Raw genomic sequence first — 8,819 nt, forward strand, 5'->3', positions numbered from 1 at the left:
GACCCCGAGCAGTATGAGTGCAGCAAGTGTGGTAGACTAGGTCACAATTCATGCACTTGCCATTGGCAGATTAGTGAGGTGCGACTATTCATTGTTTTCATTATTTCATATTTGTTGTATTCATTCAATTAATTATGCATGTCTCAATTTATGCTTGTAATTGTGTCAATTACTTGTACATTTCTAAGTTTATGTTTCATTGTATATTGAATTTCTATTTTATTGACTTTTTTTGTAGGATGGCGCAATTCCACCTGCTCGACCCGGGGTATGAGGAGACCCACCGAGGATGTCTCATAGCAGAGGGGCAGGTAATAATCTATACATCTTATTCAAATTTTTGTGAGCGTAAATGTGTTCATGAAGCAATGGGAGACTATGTTTTATTCCATGCAAGACCTTCCGCTCCTTCATCCTAGAACCCACAATGGGTTCTTGGACATGCAGTACGACAATAGGTACACTCCTTTCCTTATTATAGTCTTCTGAGTCCGAAGAAAACTAGGGGTTCACTAGGTGGGTCGATCCTCAACCAATTTATCCACATCAATAGTACATCTACTACCTACAGGACCAAATCTTTGATCTACAAAGGGAGGTTAGTAGAGGGTACAAGGAAGACGAAGATGACGACAACAACAATGGTGCAAGTTCATAGGAGGCACTCTGCAATGATCCATATTGCACCTACCCTAATCACAAGTACAAGGATCCTCCGCCATCACCCTCGCCACCACCACCACCAACAATGGGAGGCTACTATGGAGAAGGTGCAACACAATTTGATATGTGGCCACACTACTAGGATGGCCCTATCTTATTCACATGGCACATCCATGTGTTTGTTGTTTGGTTTAATTACCTAAGGCATATTAGGTTTAGTTGAAGGAACTATGTGCCATTTCTTGTGATTGTTGTTCGCTTCAATTACCTAAGGCATGTTAGGTTTAGTTTAGGACCTATGTACCCAAGTTCAGTACATGTTCTCACATGCTATTTCATATGTTTTGTGTGTTGAATTATATAATGCCCTACTTCGTTAGGTTTTGTTTCCAGCACATGATCACATTTCACTATGTCCACAATATTAAACTGAATATTATGACAACAAATAATGAAAACAACTACATAATGAAAAGTCTAATACTATGACACATTAAACAACACAATAATACTAGAAGTATGTGCTGACAAACTAAATAATGCAGTACATGACCTAAGCATGCCCATACTTAAAGTGCATTACATGACAACACAATAAAAAGTCCAATAGTAGACAACATTGTTCATGAATAAACCATAGAACTAGCAAGTAATGGAGACTACTGAGTGCAATGAGGCCACTTTCCCTTCCTCAGGGCATCAAGATTCTCCTCTATCGATGCTTTCGCTCGGCGAGAACAATCAAGCTTCTTCTCCCTCTCCTCCCTGTAAGCAGCAACATGCCTCCTTTCCTCCTCTTCCTTGTGCTCCTTTTTTGCAGCCTCCTCTCTGCGTCTCTTCTCCATCATCTCCTTGTCCTCTGCCTCCCACCGCAATAGTTTTTGCATCCATTCCTTGTCTTTAGGCTTGATCTCAGTGTCGATCCACTGCTCAAAATCATAGAGCGGTGGAGGGATCTGCAAAAAATGCAATTGTTACAAAAAACATGCAGGATGTCATATGACACAAACATCAATTCCTCACCATCTTGTTAATGCAGCGATGACGAAGTGTAGGCTCAAACGCAAAATTGGAACACATCCAATACCTCTACCTATACGTGTCCTCTTTATCGGACTTGGCTACCTTGCAAGGATCACCGCAAAAGCACATGGGCACTGGAACACCACTAGGTAGAGGCAATGGGTCGAATGCATTTTCGGTCATCAGGCCATAACTATAATTGAGCCATTTTCATTCTAAGAACCAAAAGCAATTAACATTAAACCCTACACCTAGGGTTTCCCATTTGATCCACAACAATACACCCATATCATAACAACGAGCCTGAGGTTACCTTGGTTTGGTAGCTTTTTCACACCTTGGCATCCTATGGTAGTATAATATAAATATTAAAATTACATGAAACCCTAAGTAATGACAATTCTTAAGTTGAAAAATCCGACTAATATATACCAAATCGACTTGAAAAAAAAAACTAGGAGGGAGCGAGGATACCTTGCTCTCGAAGATCTATGGATCAAATCAAAGTTTCCAAGGTCCAATATGCCGATCAGTAAGGTAGGGCGAAGTGGGGAGAGAAAAAACCCAAGAGGGAGGAGAAAGAAGAGAAAGAAGGCTCAGGTAGGAAGGTTGGGAGCCAGGTTCAAACACCACCCTAGCACCATAGATCTTGGCGCTGTTCTTGGCGCCAATAACCACAGCACCTAGCTTGGTGCCAATAACCATGGCGCCAAGGTGCCTGCCAAGTCACCACCACATCTCCATCGAGCCTAGGACCTATGCGCCAAAATCTATGGCACCGAGATGTGTAAGCTTGGCATCACCAACGATGGCACCGAGCTAAGGGTCCAGATTTATCTCTAGGGGCATATCTATGAAAATTTAAAAAAAAGGACTAAAAAACAAAAAATTGGGCACCCCGCACATCCTTACTACCTCCAGTGTGCGTACTTTGATAGAATGAGGCCCGGCCTGAGTTGAGCTACTCGGCTTCGTGGTTGGAACGAGTTATCCAGTCAGCTAAGTGAGAGGCATGCGTTCAAAATAACAAGAGGGCCTCCAACAACATGGTCCTTAATTAGCACAGACGGAATCATATGAGTCAACCTACATATAGACTCCGCCCAGCCTTTAGTTACATTATCCCATGGTTCTTTTTTATGATAGCAAATATAGCCAACCATGCTCCGGTATCTACCTATATCAAGCATGGCTAAGCATATATTCGATCCTAGACCTACATAGGGTTTAAAGTATATATCTAGACAAGATAGTTCTATGAATCAAGTGTTTCTAAATCAACTCTTATAACCTAATGCATCAAACATAAAAGGACTCAAGTGATATTTTATAAAACATAGGAGGCTTAGAATGCTCCGGGGCTTGCCTTTTTAGGAAAGAAGTGGGTCGGTGGTCAGGGCAATCTAGAAGTTCGTTAGTGGCTGGCTCCTCTCCTTCAGGAGCTGTGAGCTATGGTGTCTCCTAATTCTCCTCTGCCTCTTCCTCGAATTCCAATAGGGTTACTCCTTCAGGCGATCCTATATGTATGAGCATGAAATAAGATATCATGGATGCATAGATAATGACATGGATAATATGATATGATGCAATGATAATCATAAGTGTTCTTAACAGCAAGGAATTAGGGTGATAACAAGATTAACTTTCTTTTTACTGAGTAGGCGCATATCTCTTCTTTAGTAATTAAACAAACACCTATTTAAAACATTTTCTGGGCTGCGAGACAGCAGCCACTTATTTTGACCATAACTGAAGTTATATAAATCTAAACAATATGATCTTGGACTTTCTAGAAAGCTTATAAAATTGTCTACAGTTTTCTTTTAATCATCTTAAAATGATTCAGTAGCTATCTAGGTCAAACAATTCAATCTAAACAATTCTATCTAGAGGACAAGCAAATCTGACAACAGACTTCTAATAGCTATAAATCTTAAACCATTTAGCCTATAGCTATGAAATTTTTGGACAATAAAGATTAGTAAGTTATATACAACTTTGTTATTAACAAGTTTTAAAGAAAAGATTATTATCATCATGAATTTGTCACCACAACAAAAACTACTCATGCGGCCATTTAGTTAAATTACAAAGCAATAATTAACTAGCTGCCTAAAACCAATTAATTCCAAGCACAACTACTAATATCAACAGATCATATCCATCACAAGCAACCTAGAAAACATCATGGAAAAATCCCAATAACTTATTTACATGCATTTATTAATTTCCTTATATAATAAGGTGATTTAAAGATAAATATTTCCTATGCTCAATAAATTTTGAGAAAATTATAGTCACCTACACATGACCCCACTAGTCTACTGTACAAATTTCATTCCATTTTGATAAGCATAGCCATCTCTACAAAAATGACAAGTGGCCTAGTCTTATTTTAGCAAAAATAGTTTTGCCTAGTAAAAACTATCAAACAATAGATTTCTTATTTTTCTTACTTTCATCCTAGGATAAGAACACTGTGTAAAAATTTGTATGATCATATGTTATGTATTTTTACCCCCATTTAATTTCACTAGAAACTAGCAATTAATCAAGGTTAAATAGAAAGACCATATTTCAAGTATGTATACTGTAGGTTTAGTATTTTTTCTAGCTAGAGCATGTCAACACAAGACCAGCAAAATTAGAATCATAATTTTTGCATCTATCTAGCTCAAGTTATGCATTTTACAAGATAGAAACTATTTTAAAAGCACTTTACTAGCTCAATTTAATTCTCTTAAAAAAATATCCCAAACAATTGGTTTTATTTTTTCAAATAGTACACTTCATTATGAATCTAACAAAATTTGGTTCACTCAATTTGGACATCCCTAGCTCTAGTTATGATTTTTTGAAGTTTGCAACAAAATCTAGAAAAATAAATAAAGAAAAATTCAAAAACCCTGACTGACAGCTAGGCCTCGTGGGTCAATGGGCCCACATGTCATCGGCACAGAAGCAGGGCATGGCGGTTGACCATGGAGAGCTCGCCGATGGTGAGGTCATCGACGATGAGGTCACCACCGTCATGTTCCCCACCCTCTTGCGCACCTAATGGTACCCTCGGTTGGCTCGACGAATCACCAAAGCTACCTCGCCAACGAGCATAGCGGCTCGATGGCGGCGCACGATGATGGACTCGCCGTCTCCGGCGAAGATGTGAACAAGCAAGCATGGCTACAACTTCTATGAACCCTAGTGGAGCTCTACGGTGGGGATCGAGCCACGATGAAGCGATGGTGTGCTCCAGCCACGTGCATAGCGGCACAGTGGCGGACAGCGCACGCGGCGGCGCTTGCCGTTCCGATGTGACGGTGGTTGGTGATGGGTCTCCATCTTCGGTGATGGTGCTAGGGTTAATGGAGATGCGGAAACATGGCTAGAGGGGGATGATGGGGTCTAGTCAGTGCCAGATGTAGCGAGCTTGAGCTTGCGGCAATGGTGGGCGCACGCGGTGCGGGCGCACGTTCTCGCATGGCGGTGGTGGTAGCGGTTGAATAGACGACAATGTGAGTATCTATGACCTAAGGCGATGACAGACCAAGGGAGAAGAAGGTAGGAGGAGCGGTGTATAAGGCTGGCCACGGCGAGCTTGAGCTCGGCGACGCACCACGGCCATGGCGATGACGGCGGCTCAGAATGTGGCCTCACTTGGGCTCAAGCGGCTACAATGGTAGGTCGGGGAGGTAGAGGAGATGGTGGCGGAGCTGTGGGTGAGGCGGATTGAGCGGTGGTGCTGTAGTGGTGGCATGCTCGGTCGACAAAGCTGGGTGGCGGCGCGATGCTCTACTACTATGGCGAGCGCGCGCGAGCGAGAGGGAGAGAGCAAGGAAGAGTGAAGGAGTATGAGAGAGAGAGAGAGCGCCCGGCCTCGGCCTTTTGGCACGGCAGCGTGGGGACACGGCAGCGCACGCAGCGCCACGTGGTGGCCACAACCTTCGGCCGATCGGCCACTGCCGCTGTGAACTCTGAGCCGGCAAGCTCGATCAGGTTGCGTGACGAAGCAACTTTGAACCCTTGGATCTCCCTAACCAGTTTGGCTTAGCAAAAAATTCCTGAATAGAAATTGTAGAGCTACTTGAATACTACAATATTTCTTAAAGGAGTTTCTCTAATTCACAATGGTTTTCAAACTATAAGGCTCCAAATTAGGCTACATTGAAACTAAAACCAACTTTTGACTTAGAAAAATTTTCAAGTCTTGAAAACAACATTTAGTTGATTCTTGTGGGCCCTATTTGACTAAGCTAGGAACTGATTCAGCTCATGACCCTTAAATAAAGTTTGTTACCCATCTCAAGAACTACAACTTTTATTAAGGGTGCACTGTCATGGAAACACTCTAGACTATAGTTCAAGTCTAGTCAAAGTAGTATCATTAAAAATAAAGTTTTGAGTAAACTAGGACTTAGAAGCAAAATTGGCTCATGTCATGAATACAAACATTGTTCCATTTTCCATCCTAGATATGTCTAAGGTATTTTTGTGACCCCACAACCATTTCTCACATTGGTCACACATAATCACAAGCATATGTAAGTATATAAGCAACAACACATGTGATAAAGACAAGGTGAATGAAATGAAACTTCACATGTTCATGCTCATGAATGCTTGGATGATGCTTGTGCTCATGAAATGCAAGTGCAAAATGTATGCTTAACACTAGGGTGTTACATTGCCCGCCACAGTTAAGCATTAACTGAGGCGGTTACTGTTCAGGCTGTCCTGCCTTGAATAACCGAGGTAGGCAATCAGGTCATCCACCTCGGAGCCCCAAACCCAAACGCTGTGCAAAACATTTTGTGTAGTAGTGCGGACCTCCCTCTCATTTGCGTGCGGCAAGTATAAGCAGAAGACTGTGTTGGAGTACTGGGTGAAGGAGGGTCCCAACCGTGGCCGCATCTTCTACACTTCTACACGTGTCCGGATCGCAATGTGAGTTTTCTTGGCTACATTTTGTTATGGTTTGTAGCCCTTTTTGTGATGATTTTGATTAAAGTTCTTGATTTGGTGTCCTAATTTTAGTGGGATGGTACTGGATCATGTGATGGTTGGTACAGGGAAGAAAAATATGTTAAGCATGTGCAAGAATCAGTTGAGGCAGCTAATGAGAGTGCCCCTATGCATGAACAGGCAGTGAACGAAGAAGCACATCGATCAAGAACTAACGAAGGATTTGTATGTTTTAGTTGGAATTGGTCACGAAATCCTTATTCTGCTGACGTGCATTGTAGGTTTGATTTATTTAGTGCTATTTGGGATTATCGACGTTGTATCAAGGCTTTAATAAATTAATGTTAGAGTGAAACCGTTGTGGTATAGGATATGAATTAATCATGTTGAGTGATGAATATTTTTCATTCTTTTAATTAACTAATCATGCATGTTGTTTAATATAGGTTATTGATTAATTAGGGATTTTGGTGTTTTTACTCATACTCCAAAGCTTAATGGTGATTTTATTTCTTCTTTTTTAACATTGTGATTTTACTCTCGTTATTTACAAACGAAGCCGTTGTTTGCCCCGCTTTTAACACCCTTTGGACCGGTGGGATTAAACGCAAAAAAAAAAAAAAAAAAAAGAACCTAGACAAAATGACAGCACTGCCCCCTCCTCCTCCTGAATCGCTCGAATGGACACGGGAAGGAAAAGCGTCGGGCTTGGGCACTTCCCCATCCGACGGACTCCGGAGTCGGTTTCGGCCACTCCCGGCGGCGTGGTCTTCTCGGAGGCGAGGTGTCCCCCCACGCCCTTCCCCTCCCCCCAGCTCGCGGCGGGGTGCCCTAGGGGCGCGCTCCCGGTCCGAGCGGGCAGGCGGGCGGCAGCGGCTAGTCCCCGCCGCGGCTCCCCCGGCGGCGGCACCCCCACCCCTGCCCCTGCCTCCCCACCTCCCGCAGCAGCAGGGCGAGGCGGCGGCGCAGGTACTGCTCTAGACAGGTTTCTATTTTGAGTTAATTTTTGTAGGGAAGTGCCGCCGCAGCTGGCACCGGCTCCTTCTCCAGTCCGCGCTCCAGCTCCCCGAGGCCTGCTGAGCCTCTCATCGTCGGGACCCATGTCGTTGCTGGATTTGTGGTCCGGGACTTTGGGTAGAGGATGAGCTGAGGAGATGGCGTGTTTTGGAGCAGACCCTTTTAACAGCTAAATCTGCTTTGGAGTTTCACTTTCCGTTCAATGTTCTCATGTCATGTATTACTGTGCCTTCTTTGTTGCAGGATAGGAAACACCTTTGCCATCTAACTGAAAACACCTACTACTCAGTTTTTATTTTTACGGGCAAGTAGGAGTTTCAGATGTGCAAATAGGAGTTTTAGAATAGGCTCAGGATGATCATGGGACAGTAAATGGGGGAGGACCTGGCCTCATTCGATGTGCGAGATATGAGCCTTGGACAGCAGATCGAGTTCGCGATGTACAAAGTTCGCCTCAGGAAGGCAACTAGGCAGTACCAGCCATGCTGACAGATAGATTGATGGCGTAGCCTTGCAGGTTCTTAGTTCTTGCGTAGCTAAATATTCTTTCTTTTTCCAAGCTGTGATCCGATACTTCCCAGTTTATATTGACACAGACAATTGTTGATTCGTTTCCCTGTACACATTGGCTGCTATCTGCCATATTTAGTTGACAGCTCCTACTTAAATTTCAGGTATACTAATAAAGTCATACATGTATTACATTACCTACAATGGTCTATAGCTGCTAAAAAACTTACCAGTGTCACATTGTGTGATGTACGTTTATGAACTGCTATTAGTCATTACACAAATTAAATCTATTTGATGGCATATTATATGCAAGGTAAAATTTTTGCTGTTGAAGAATTAAATCTAACTTGTGCACAGAATGTCCAAACACTGTTGAAGATCTTTGGATCTTTTAAGCACACCACATGTGAAAGTAGGGGTGAAAACACAAATATCATAATAAAACAAGGGACAGGGGTAAAAACGCATGTGCAAAGTTGTCCTTTTGTCTAAAAGTTAACACTGTTAGAGAGACTTCACAGACCAGGGGGTAAAGTCTCCATTCGTTTTGAAATCGCAAGGGTAAAATCACAAAGTTAAAAAACGACGGTAAAATAACCAATGCGCTTCAAAACAGGGGTAGAAATGTTTAAGCCCCAATTAAT

At 42.6% G+C, this 8,819-nt stretch overlaps 1 long non-coding RNA gene across 1 annotated transcript; it reads left to right on the forward strand.

Moving 5' to 3' along the window:
- Nucleotides 1-7,326: 7,326 nt before the first annotated feature.
- LOC136522825 (uncharacterized) lies at nt 7,327-8,270 on the forward strand. The gene is made up of 2 exons (XR_010775983.1): nt 7,327-7,614; nt 7,906-8,270. It is a non-coding gene; the product is annotated as an uncharacterized lncRNA (long non-coding RNA).
- The last annotated feature ends 549 nt before the right edge of the window (nt 8,271-8,819 follow it).

Source organism: Miscanthus floridulus, chromosome 18, assembly GCF_019320115.1.
Source record: "Miscanthus floridulus cultivar M001 chromosome 18, ASM1932011v1, whole genome shotgun sequence".
In the NCBI taxonomy this organism is placed as follows: Eukaryota; Viridiplantae; Streptophyta; class Magnoliopsida; order Poales; family Poaceae; genus Miscanthus; species Miscanthus floridulus.